Source organism: Prosopis cineraria, unplaced genomic scaffold, assembly GCF_029017545.1.
Source record: "Prosopis cineraria cultivar Desert tree isolate PC_DT_omini unplaced genomic scaffold, ASM2901754v1 PC2219, whole genome shotgun sequence".
Classification (NCBI taxonomy): domain Eukaryota; kingdom Viridiplantae; phylum Streptophyta; class Magnoliopsida; order Fabales; family Fabaceae; genus Prosopis; species Prosopis cineraria.
In genome coordinates this window covers 3339-17610 of record NW_026557544.1, presented here as the reverse complement: position 1 = coordinate 17610, position 14272 = coordinate 3339, and the positions used below count along the sequence as shown (strand labels likewise).

The 14272-nt window shown below is 28.8% G+C and overlaps 1 long non-coding RNA gene across 1 annotated transcript; it reads right to left on the bottom strand.

Moving 5' to 3' along the window:
* Nucleotides 1-7219: 7219 nt before the first annotated feature.
* On the bottom strand, nt 7220-9731 carry LOC129301578 (uncharacterized). The gene is made up of 3 exons (XR_008591043.1): nt 9692-9731; nt 8429-8538; nt 7220-8294 (listed from the first exon to the last, which is right to left on the bottom strand). It is a non-coding gene; the product is annotated as an uncharacterized LOC129301578 (long non-coding RNA).
* Nucleotides 9732-14272: the final 4541 nt, after the last annotated feature.

Below are 14272 nucleotides of genomic sequence, written 5' to 3'. Positions count from 1 at the left end.
GAACTAAACAAGAAGAAAAAGAATATGACTATTTACAGGAAAAGAAAATTAAGGAGGAAATTAGTTGTCTAAAAGAGGAATGCAAGATTGCAAGAAAAAGGATGATGCTTAACAGCTTAGGTAAGGGTGTGATGAAGATAAACCCCACCTACAAGTTGTCCATAAGCGAACAAACACACGCAGAGAGAAGCAGAGAGAGAGAGAGAGAGAGAGAGAGAGAGAGGAGGCGTGTGGACATATGTTGTGGGAGGGAAGGAAACGAACTTTTTAGTGAAAGAAGGATAATTACTCATTATGGAGGGGGCAACTTTTTTGGTTTTATTTCCTTTTGCGGCTTTTGGACTTGATGGTGAGATAGTGGAAAGGCCAATAACCCCACGCACCGTGCAACACCATCCAATGAATTGCGCAGAGATGTCAAGCTTAACTTAAGAGGTTTATACGGTCGATTTAGTTTAATTTTGAGTAAAAAACAATTAATTGATTCACTCTAGTTTTGAAACCTATTTAATTTTTTATTTAATTAGTTTGTTTTGATTTTTGATCTAGTTGCTGGTTGGTTTTATTTAGATTTAGATTAAACTTAAACCTTTTAAAATATTTTTCATAATTATCAATATATATTCATGTTCATAAATAATTGTAACTACTAATTACTATTTGCAATAAAAAAACTACTCAACGCAAAATAATTTTTAACAATTAATTAGCATATTTAACAATTAAAAATTAATATATTATCTTTAAAATACTTGGTTATAAAATTAAAAATTATCAAAAATAATTGTAGAAACATTTAGCTAATTGCAACATATTTTTACTACTATGATTTAGAAATAATAACACTTGAGAAAGGAAAAAAAACTTTGGCAAATTTATTAAAGTATATATAATAAATATAATAAGAATTAGTTTGATTTAGTTTAGTTTTTTAAAAATAAAAAACTAATTCAATTGATTTTGCCAAAGGAAAATCAAAGCAAACCTTGTTTATAATCAATTTTGATTGGTTTTGATTGGTTTAGTTTGATTTGATATAATTAGTTTAGATTAGTTTTAAACCTTTTTATAGAAATTAACACTTTGAGACCAAATAAACATATGATATTAAAATTTTAAGATCACAAGATTTTAAAGGGCTAATGATGATTAAGTCTCAAGGACATGAATTAATGATCATTTAGTTTTTTTTTGAAAAATAGTTACAGATATCAATTTAAGTAATTGTAAATTCAAGAGTTTAAATTGTAAATAAAACATATTTAAATTCTAAATATAACTATCAATTTTTAATTCGTAACGAGTTAAATCAATATTAAAATCATTTTTAAGAAAAATTAGTGAAGAACCTATTCCCTCCGTTCAAAAATGTAAAGCATTTTTAACCGAATCTCACTTCTCAATGAAATAGTTATCTACTTTTTAACTAATTCTATTTTTTCATATTTATCCTTATTAAAAACCTTACAATAAATATAAAGTCATTATCAATAGAGGCACTTTTGGAAAAAAGACAATAGTTTCACTTCAAAAAACTAAAAATACTTTACATTTTTTAATATTCAACTCCTTAAAAAATACCTTATATTTTTAACCGAAGGGAGTAGCTATTATTAATTTTTCTTTCAAGACTTTATTATTACTCTCCCTATTTTAAAGATAAAACTAAGAACCTCAATCCTTTATTGGTATTTAAAAAAGTCAAATGGTCCAAATATTTTCTTCACGTCAAGGAAAAAAATAGCAACAAGCTAAAGCTAAAGATGATGAGTAACTGATTTTGTTATATGCTTCATATTTTTACAACTTTGAATATGGAATAGCATTGTAATCGGTGTATCCAATCCTCTAGAACTTGTTGAGTCCTTAGAAAAGTGATGTTACCCCAAAGGATATATTTTTCTTCGTCATTGAGTTTGCTACATCTTAATTTCCGTAAGAACTAATGAAAAGGAAAAGAAATTAAAGCATTAAATATATAAGGCCTATTTAAAACTATTTTTATTTTATTATTTTAAAAATTGATGTTTTGTAGAACATATTCTAAAAATAAAATAAATAATAAAAATACATGCTTTTCTCATTCTTCCTTATTTTTTAAAATAATAATGTCAAAACACTTAAAATATGTTCCTATTTTTCTATTCTTAAAACATTTTGAAAATACATTATCAAATAAATTGTTTCATTTTTTATTCTAGAAAACAGAAAACTATTTCTAAAACAAATTTTCAAACAAGCATGATATTTTTAAGTAGCTAGTGCACTGAAATTTTTTAGCCTTAGTACATTTACAAATTAAATAATATGCATATAAAAGTCAAAAGACTTACAACTTACAAACAGAGAGACACATCTTTTGGCCAAAATGAGCCAAACTAGGCCTACTGGGTCAAACTCGTTAAAGCTTTGACATGTCAGCAATTAATTTAGTTGATATCCAAAAAAAAAAATTTACTAAGTTTCTGCCCAAAAAAAATTAAGTCTAAATTGTACCCCCCCCAAAAAATGAAGTCTAAATTACTTTGGTACTTTTGGGCAGACTTAGGTATTATAGGATGATTTTTTGCATCAATTGTTATTATTTTAAAAAAATTAAATTTAATATATCAACATTTGATAATGTTCTGTTAACATTCAAAAGTTTAATGCTAATGTTTTTCAATGAAACTAATAGTGTTAGGTTAAAAAAACTAAAAAGATACTCATAAAAAATTAATGAACTAAAATAAAATCTTGTGCAAAATTAAATAACCAAGTGCATCCCTTTGCCTTGTATTTCTCAATATGTATGTAAATACTATAAAAGACATACTCCCTTTGGTCTTATATGCAAGTCATTTTTAAAAATTATTGATGATCCTTTTTATAAGTTACTTTTACATAAAAAAAGATAGATCAATGATTATTGATGGACATAAATCGTTACATCACAACTGCATGAATCTTGATGTAATATATTAGTGTATCAAAGTCATTCCCATGAAAAATTAAACAAAATAATGATCAAGCCATAGAGTTCTCATTGTCTTTTACATTAAGTAAAAGAAATTGGATTTGATTGAGTAAAAATAAAAAAAAGTGAATTTAATAAAATGTAATGAAATTCTTAATCCAACAAACCCCTAATGTAAAAAGCAACATAATAATATGGGATAATTAGATATATATATATATATATATATTAGACAAAAATTCAATCCCATGTTACCCAATTTAATGGTTTCAACAAGATTTTCCTTTATCAAGAAAAAATCCCAACATCTAAAATCATATTTAATGGTGACCAAGCATTAAATGAACATTCAAACACAAGATTGAGCAATCAAGAATCAACATTAAGCATAACCAATAGGTAAAAAAAAGTCTAATCCATGAATAAGTTCATAGCTCTTCTAGGTTTAAGGAGAATTAGCCACACATTGCTCCAAACATAACAAAAATCTGTAAAGCATACATCTAAGCAAAGAAGAGAAGGATAATAAAAGTTTAATTGGAGTGATTTTAGATGAAACCCACTAATCTCTCATGAAACCTAAATTTCACCTCATCCATGGCTTCTTTGCTCTCTCTTGGATGTTCCTTGGTTATTGGAGATGAAGAATGTCGAGCTCCAACCTTCAAAACTCTAAAAATGTTAGTTTTCAACAAAGTAGCGTGTTTCATTAAATGATGATTATGCTACGACACATTTATATTATGTTGTGGCATAAGACCATTTTGTTATTGTCCTTGGCTATTATGCTCTAGCATGCTGCAAAAACATTGTGGCATAAATGGTCTTGGCTTTTTTGTATGACCAAAGAATCATGTTATGGTGCAATGCAAATATGCTATGGCATAAATTTCTTTCTTTCTTTTTTCTTTACTTTATCTTCAATCTTTACTTATGGCTTTTGACTCCTAATTTGAACCGCCCTACGCACAATATAATATCATTATTGTAATTTTAGCTCAAGTAACTAATTCATTTCAATAGAATGCTATCAACTCTCCCTTCTCATCTTCAAAAGCATTTTTTTTAATTATTGTCCTTATATGATAGTTTCATTTCCTTCAAAATTACTTAAATGACTCTAAATTGATTCCAAAATTCTCTAACAACATATAAAAATATTTGGAGTCATCAGTTGTTTTCTTCTCATGAGTAGAATAAAATATTACTACATATAAGAAAGAAAACATTTTTAAAGAGGATGCATTTAATAATGATAAATATGAAATTTTTCCAAACAATATCAATATTTAATTTAACTACATCTTCTTAGTTTCAGTGATGTAATTAGAAGTAACTCATATGTAAGATGAAGGGAATATACTATAAACTGATGGGTGTTAAAGATGGAGAAATGGCAGTTTTCAATCAAAGTTTCAAAAGATTAAATTAATAACAATTTGATTTTTGATAAATTTTTCTTAAAAATTGAAAATATCAAATAGAGATATATAAAAAAAACAATCCGTAACAATTTGAGAGTTGTATTTATAATTTAAATATTTTATTTATAATTATAATTTTAAATTATTATTTTTAGCTCATCTATCACAAAATTTGGTGAGAGCCCTACTCTATTTCATTGATTATTAATTAAATTTTGAAGACCTAACTTTTTTTTTGGGACGATTTTATTTAAAATACAGTTAAATATTAAATATAAATATTTTTTTTAATGAGAATTTAAATCTTGTTTCATTATATTAAACTAGTTTCTTTCACTAAAATTAATGGTTAGGTTTTCAAACCTAACTTCTTTTTCTTCTTAGATTAGGTGGAGATGGGAATTGTATTGGTAATTAACAAATTTATTAAAATTTTTAAATTTTTATTTTTTATTTTAATACATATAATATTAAAAATATTTAAAAATTAATTTCAATGAAGAGTAGAAATTATTTTAAGCTGAAATGGAGAGCTTGGAGATGAGCACGCATGGAGATGGCAGTTGATGGAAGTTGTATCAGACCATTTATGGTGATGATGCGGACTTTGCATAGCGTGACCGCACGGAAACTCACGATTCCAGGGCTGGCCTGAGTTTCTGACATTTGTGGACCCTCGTACTTCTCAGTATTTCTGCACATAACCCTAGGCTTTGCTTCATGGAGAAAACAAATTTAAGAACAAATTTCTAAGCTAGCACCATTACGCTTTCCTTTTCCATCACATCAATCCCGCGACTCACAGCTTCTTAAAGAAAATTTTCATTTAAGATTCCTTAATCACACTTAATAAAAATTAAAGAAAAGATTCTTAAATTTTAAAAATTTATTTCAAACCAGAGTTACTGAAGTAAAATTAAAATGTATAGAAAAATTACTTTATCATTCTTCATCTCCCTAATTCTCTATTAAAATTATTTATTTTTTTATATAAAATTATTTATTGACTTAGAAGAGTTATTTATGTCATTACTGAATCTTAATTTTATTTTAAATGTTTTCATCATGCATGATAAAATGAATTATTCATTTCTTTATATGAAATTATTCATTGACCTACATAAAACTATTCATTAACCTATAGAAATTATTTGTGTCATTAATAAATCTTAATTTCATTCCAATTGTTGTAATCACAATAAAATGAATTATTCATTTTCTTTCATCAAGTTATTTATGGACTTGCGGGAGTTGTTTGTGTCATTATTGAATAACTTCATATAAGCTAATAAACAACTTCATGTAAAAAAAATGAACTATTTCAGTAAAGAATCAAAATGGATGGGAGGTGATGGGGTAATTTTATTTTACATTTTAATTTCACTTCATTATTTCTAGTTTGAAGTGAATTTTCAAAATTAAAGGGTCTTCCCTTTTTTATTGGATGCAGTCAGATAATCTTAAATGAAATTCCCCCTTTCTTAAACTTTTTTATTTTTTTGCCTGAATATTTTTTTATTAATCACTGTACTCTTCTTTTTAAACAATCCACTTTTAAACGTAGATATTAAAAATTAATGAAAATGAGGATATTTTAATGAAATCTTCATAAGATTATTTTTTTATACTTAAAAATCTTCATATTTGTTCCTTCTTATCCAAAATACAAGCATTTTCTTTCATTAATTTTGATTGAAAAAAATAAGTAACTTGATACTTGTAACTTTTTTTTTTCATTTTAGCTCTTGTATTTATTAATCTAAATTCATGTGTTTTTGCATTCATAAACTTCTTTTCATGTATCATAAATTAAAACTAGAAGTAATAAAAAAAAGCAGTATATATTTTCATCAGAATAAGAATTTTATTAGATTTTTGAATTATTATTAAAAAATATTTATATTTTAGACCAAAAGAAGTATGCTTTTTGGTAACTTATTCATGGACATTTATCCAATTTACAACTTTAATGAAGGACACATCACTTCAAAATAATTTTATGATTATGAGAATTTTTTATGGTTATTATATTTTTTTTATGAAACCTAGTACTTGTAAAAAAATTGTAAACAATAATGGTTTTTGGCTTCTCAAAAATTTTGGGATGCATGTATAAAAAGTCAATCTAGTTACTAAAAGTTGTATAAAATGCTTTCTGCTTAATTCTTATGGCAACAAATTAAACATTTGTTAATGACAACAAAGAATGAGTTGAATAAAAAGAACATGATTCTCTTATTAAACATGCAAGTTCATGTGTTCAAACCTTCTGGATTAAAAATACATTAGAAAAACTGCACTCAATTGAACTCAGGCTGCGTCAAGCTACCTTAATAATATCCAATATGAAATACTCATAAAATAATCATATAACAGTTAAGGTCTCTAATTAAATGTTGTATGTGAATTGCATGGGAGAATTTAACTTCATTCAGCATGTAAATAACAATCTGAAAAATAGAAATCCATATTAATTTTTTATTGTTATCACTTCAGTAAATATTGAATAAACGGTAATAAATATAATTTTAATTTTGTATAGAATATGGATGATCATGACCATATCAAGCAGCCATCACTGTAGCGGGTGTTGACATGGCCCATTTGTGCATATATGACTTGGCATTTGACCAATTGGATTAAATTGTAAACAATCTCTTAATTAGTACTCTAATCTGTGAAAAGGATGATCATGCATAATTTTTAAATACAAGCATACAACACCATCGGATATATATATATATATATATATATTCATTGTTCAATTTATCAAATCAAAAACTATATGGATTAAGCAAACTTAAATTTTGAAATAACAGGGAAAAAAAAAACTCCCACAGCGGTTAAATTTCCCCTAAAAAGTGAAAACCTCAGAGTATTTGGCTCTGTCTTATAGTGCATCACATCTTTAGTTTATTTAAATAAAGACAATTTGCAACACTGACAGTAAATAAACTGAAGTTAATCTTTAAGAATTTGCATGCCACGTATCCATCTGATCCTTTCACACACACACACTAAATAAATTCAGTCTCACATTTGATTTATGCAAAGATGCATATATACTAAATACACTTTGAAACGAAAAACTGTGCACAACTTGTAATAGACTAGAAACCCTAGAAAACTATAATTTACAGTACAACTGGTTCTTGCTAGCCACACATTGAGTTAAAGTGTGTTTTATCCTTAAAGTATTCTCAAAGAAGCAATATGGGATACATGTGGCAAGTAATATTTCAAAATCAATGCAATCTTAAATTTTGATGGTTAACGGTTAACCAACCATTAGCGTACATCAAGAGATTATATACTACAGTGCTCTACAATTCTCTTTAGGTTGCCCTGTCACTCATGAAAATACTTTTATGCTATGCTTGAATGCATGAGGATTTGAATTAAGGTTTGTATTTAACCAAATTCTTCAATTGGATATATAAAAGTTTATAGATTTAGATTTAATCCAAGTCTAAATCCATGTTTTCATTTTAAATTTTTTGTAATTTCAAATTCTCTTTAATTTCTAATATCTTCACTATCAGTGCATTTGTTACTCTTCTCTTTCCTCTCATTGCTTGTTCTTATTTCTCACCAATTGAAGAATAAAGGTAAGCTCACAACTTTCAATCTTCTATTTCTATTTCAAATCTCAACTCATCTCTCTTTTACCTTTAAAATTTTTTATACCATCCAAGCAAAGGATTTTAAATGTAAAATTTAAATTCAAATCCATCAATTCAAATACTACTTAAGGGAAAAATGCACTTTAATTTCCCCATTGCTTATTGATTAACACATGCCATACTCTATTTGATAATATAAAAGACAAAGATAAATTCATTTGTTAACCTGTAACTTCAATTGTCCTCCAAACTGTTGAAGATCTGAGTGCTAAAATGTACTTTGTTGTATTTCTATAAAACCAAGCCATCATGTAGTACCAAGTGTATTACTCTATCAGCAATATCATGAAAAATTAACGACAAATTCCATGCTTGATTATCAGAAAACTCAAGAATGGACAGTTAAACAAGTTATATATACTAACCCCAATCTGAGAGAATTGTCTGAACTATCATCGTCATGTGGAGGGTCAAATATGCTGCCAACGTTGGCTGACTCAGATGACTGACCTTGTTCTTGTGAAACACTCCTCACCTAAACATACACATTTTCCATCTTTAATAAGACTCTTATTTAAAACTAAGTAATCTGAGAACCAGTGATGTGGATCCAAGAATATTTGGGACCTTAAACTCGTTTATGATGCAATATTCTCCTTCAATTTTTGTTTGATAGATTAGCCAATCAGTACAACAATTTATTTGTCTAAAAACATGATCAATCAAAAATTGTCAATCCCTCCTAAAAGATTCCTGGTTCTTCTATGAGATGCTGATTTATGTCATATACATCCTCAGCCTTCTATCAATCACACTTCAGCACCATTCGTTTCTTTCATTTTGTTTTCCCCCAATGATGCCGTCTTTTATTTCCCTCTTTGTCAACATGAAATGTGTCACGGACAGAAAACAAAAAAGTCATATTCCAAGGAAATTAATCACTGCTGCTAACGGAGCCTTTTTCCTCATGTCAAGAAACACTGTCATTTTCAGACAAAACGGACCCAAAAAAATTATAGTGAAGAGTTCAAAAATTACAAACAATAACCTAAAAAATTAAAGAAAATGACAAAAAAATTTATTGGTCCTTTTTTTTTGCAATTTATGAGATCATTTTCTGTAATTTATTGCTCAAATAATGACCGGTTAAAATTAACTTTTATTAATGATAAGAGATACATTGCATTGTTTCAAAAATTTGAAGGAGGACATTGCACCAAAAATAAATTTAAGATCCCAAACACTCTTGGGCCTATAGTTTAAAGCCAAATTTTCTCTTTTATCCCATATAATATATATGCATGTATATTTCCTCCATCTCCCTTTACTTGTCCTGATTTGCATTTTCATTTTGCCCCTAAATATGTCCTGGTCCAAATTTTGAGGTATAATTATTATTTGTTTTCAACAATACCCCTGTTAAATGGAGGACAAACCTGGAATAAAAAAAATAATTCTTACATTGCACATAGATTTTTTCCTAGGAGGACAATTAAATAGTGACGGAGGATGTATAATTTAAATAAACTAATTCAATTATGACTCATTGGACAGCGGTTAAACCATCAACAGGACGATAAACTTTAAATCAATATATCAACCAGTTCAACAGCCAGTCTAATTTTATAAACATTGGAAATGACAGACATTAACGATTTAAAATGCAAATACTTCAAAATGTTGATTACCTATTTTAATCGCTGATTCTCTTCCATCAAGTGGATTCTCTGCACATATAAAACAAGTAGCATTTTAAGAGAAATGAGGGTACATAAAAGCTAGATATGATGTAGTTTTAATACTTATGGACTAAATAACATTCATAAAAGCTTGGTTGATGATAAAACATAAAGGTGTCATATAATCTATATAACCAACCCCACCTAGTGGAAAAAGACTTATCATTGTTGTGGAAATTGAAGCTTTTTTTTTTTTAATAGGGTAAAACCTGGCACGGCCTATGAACAATCATTTGAATGTCACAGCTTAGGAATTTGTTTATTTAAATAATTGAGCATTGCACTGAAAATAATGAATAATTAGAAGTGAATTCTCATTTCACTATAGCTAAGTTAGCAGCTTATGCATCTCATCGAATTCCAAATATTTCATCATTATTGCTGCTCCTTTATAAATAAATTTATTGTATTACTTGGAAAAGAGAAAAAATCAAGGTAATTAAACAAACAATCAAGAAACTTGAGAAGCTGTAAGTTTTGTGAAATCCTAAAGAACGGAACTAATATACTAGCCAGGACAATTCGACAGAAACAATTTTTACATAAATATAATAGAAAAGCTCTTATATGCTGCACTATGAAGGGCAACTCATTTTTAGATTAAGTGTAATGCAAGAGACTCGTGCTCGTTTATATTATTTAAAGCAGTAAATGGAGTGAAAATATTGAGAAAAAAATGTAATTAAAAACAATTATGCATATTGATCTCACCAAAATGGATGAATGGTATAATCTTTCAATTTCTGAGTGCTGATCACGCCTTTTAATAACCTGCTGCACAATATAAGAACCGAAAACACAGCAGGTTCATGAAATCTTACACCTACCAGTATACTGTTAGTATTTAAGGTTCTTCAAGAGAATAACACAGTATAACATTCATACATACGTACGTACGTAAATATATATATATATATTATCCAGCCGCTTGAATCATTCTATATTCATTAAGTTCCGGTATAAGCACAATCATTTCAAATTCAAGCTTCTTTAAACTCTGCAGTGATGAGCATATTGTAAAATTTTGCGTGACTAAAATTAAATGAGCAGCAAAAATAAAAGTTGTACGTTAAAAGCAGTAATTATGCAATCAAATGCAAGCCTCAAAAATGCAACTAAAATTACATTACTCTTTAGCTAATTTCAGGATGCTTTTACTTGTCCCCTTAAACTCTTACTCAATGTAGAACTACGAGAAGTTCTGTTCTAATAAATCCTCCCATCCTCTAATGTCCTAAAAAACACTAAATAGAAAAACAAGAAACAAACAAGCAACTCAATAGTTTCAAAAGTACATGAACAAATTATATGCTACCTGCACTACAAGAAAGTAATGCTTAAGGGATCACATTCATGTATAATTCTATGCTTGATGATCACAACTCAATAGTTTCATTTAACTTGTTAAAATGCATAAACAAGTTCTTAACGGATTTATTTATAAAATATTCTCGCCCTTCATCTTAAACTCTCAACCCATATGTGACCTATATAAAAAATATTGAATCCGACTTCATCAAAGATTAATCAAGTTCAAATGATATAGAGAATGGCAACTCCTTAAACCAGTTATGCAGAGAAATGATGTAAATACCTTGCATTAATTGCGTCTTTAATTTATGATATAATGGTGGAAATATTCTAGTATTTTTTTTTTTCCCGGCCTCAATGAATAGAGGGGGGGAAAGACCCAAACACTACCCTATACAGTGACTTACGTTTTGATTAAAATATCTCCTGACACAAACTCATTCATGATTACAATTAATGGATTTAAGATGTGTAAAAGGTATAACTATAAAGAGTTTCGTTAATCAATGAATTTCCAGTGTTTCTAATCAATTTAATGATGGTAATTTTCAAAGATAGTCTGCAGAAATGAAGAGTATCGTATCCAAGAACAAAAACTTCAAAATTCAGTATATTGAATCGGACTATTATAACTCTTGGAATGGGAAAATTAATAGATCTCCTATATATAATTCAAAGGCGCGTTTTAATTTTGACATCATAAACAAAAATTTGGGATAATTTTCCAGATCTAACAAAGGAGTTTCAGAATTTTGCTTCCCTTCTTAAATAAGTTGAACTTCGCTCACTTTTTTTATGCACCTCGGTTGTTACTAATCTAAACTTCTTCAAAAATTTATTAAACGTACTAAGCAAAAACGACAAAATTGACAATCGGGATAGATTTCATCCAAAGCAAGTTTTAGTACTTATGCATGTGTGGGCATGACAAATGTCTCAAATACACATGCGAATATAGAAATTTAAAGTTCACAAATATACTGTGATGTCAGAGATTACTATATCAATGCGTTGAGTATAATGCCATTATTATGTCTAAATGAACATCCAGAAAGAGCTTTCTCTTCCGAAAACTAATCATGTTTGTGAATCAGATATTACACTAAGCACCATCTTTTTCTCAAGCAAGCTTAACGCTAAAGGATTCTTTTTCTTAAATGGTCAAAAGGTCTCATTCAAAATAAAAAATCCTCTTGTCCAGTGGCTAATTAATATACTTGCATTTATTTATGTGACAACGAAGATGCACACAGACGGGCATGCTGGACTGAATTAACTATAACATACATGACATCACGTTGGCATTATCTTTGCAGTTACATATCAAAACAATAAATGATTAGTTTTTAAAGTCACTTTCCTCCGTTATGATGGAAAAAAGAGAGAGAGAGAGAGATACATTTATATTGGATCATGCCAGAACATTAGGTTCAGAGTATTGAAAAGTCTGTCTTATTCAGAGTCAAGGTTACAATTAATCAAAAGAACTGAATAGGGTGGGTTCTCAAAACAAGCAAGTCAGCCAAGATGATGGTGGTGGTGATTATTTTCTCAAAAGAGAGAGCTACAAATTAAATCCATCATGAGGATTGCAAACCGTGTTTTACAGATATTAACGCTGAAAAGATTCTCTAGCAAGCACGTTCGCAGTCAATCTCCTGTTAGTCTAGATTAACGAGCCTAAAATAAAATTTAAAATAATAAGCACAAGTACACGATGTACGAATGCTGCAGATACGAATGAAAATTAAACAAATAATTGCCTGGAAAAAGCATTCAACTGTATATCATCAAGGTGATGAAAAGGAAACTAAAAGAAGAGAGAAGGAGAGACCTTGAGCTACCATATTCAAAGAGCTTGCCAGTAGCAGAAAAGACTATGAGAGCAATCTCAGCATCACAGAGAGTAGCAAGTTCATGAGCCTTCTTGAATAGCCCTCTTCTTCTCTTTGAAGACGTTACTTGCCTCGCTGTTATGTTATCGATCTTCTTTATTTCTATCTTCTGTCTTGTCATTTCCTGATTAAGCAAAAATAGACCCAAAAATCAGGAAAAGAATGCAGACTCTCCAGAAAATAAAATTACTAAATATTTTGTAACAAAAAAATAAAAGGAATATTAGTGTCCAATCAGTAAAAGGAAATGCGGTGGCTCATTCTCTCCCAAATAGAAGTAGAAAATCAATATCTCAGATCCATTGAGTCCAATCAGTAAAAGGTAATGCGGTGGCTCAGTCTCTCCCAAATAGAAGTAGAAAATCAATATCTCAGATCCATTGAGCAATACGGAAAACTAATCTTGAGAAAAGAATTGAGGAGAAACCTTGAAGATCAAAGAGGGCTTTCAATCAGAACAAGCTGATGAATCTTACTGTGAAAACCAAAATGTTCAGGACTAAACAAGAAGAAATAGAATATGAAGAGAAGGGCTGAGAAAGAGAATTTTACCGGAAAAGAAAATTACAGGAGGAAATTAGTTGTCTAAAAATGGAGATGCAAGATTGCAAGAAAGAGGATGATGCTTACCGGCCAAAAATCAGGAATCAACCCTAGCTGAAAAGTAAGCTTAGGCAAGGGTGTGATGAAGATGAGCCCCACCCACAAATTGTCCAAGAGCGAACAAACAGAGAGAGAGGGGGGGGGAGAGAGGAGGCAGGCATGTGGTGTGGAAGGGGAAGGAAACGAACTTTTTAGTGAAAGAAGGATTATTATTTTTTTTGGGTGACATGAAGGAAGGATTTTTTTTTTTTTTTTTTTTTGGGTTGACATGAAAGAAGGATAATTACTCCTTATGAAGGGGGGCAACTTTTTCGTTTTATTTCCTTTTGTAGATTGTGTACTTGATAGTGACATGGCGGCAGGCACACTGCACCCCACGCAATAGTGCAAACACCATCCAATGAAAAGCGCTGAGAGATGTAAAACTCAACTTAAAAAGAAAAAAAAATTAAGGGAGTTAATAGAACCACTTTAGTTTGGTTAATGTGATTTTGAGTAAAAAAAAAATCCAACAAAATTAATCAATTTACTAGAGTTTGAGACTTATTTAATTTTTTTATCTAATTGATTTGATTTGATTTTTTAATAGTTTTGTTCAATTTGATTTAAAGTTTTAATCAAACTTAAACTTTTTTATAAGATATTTTTCATAATTATCAACATATGTTCATGTTCAATGATAATTTTAACTATTAATTACTATTAGAAATTAAAAAAACTA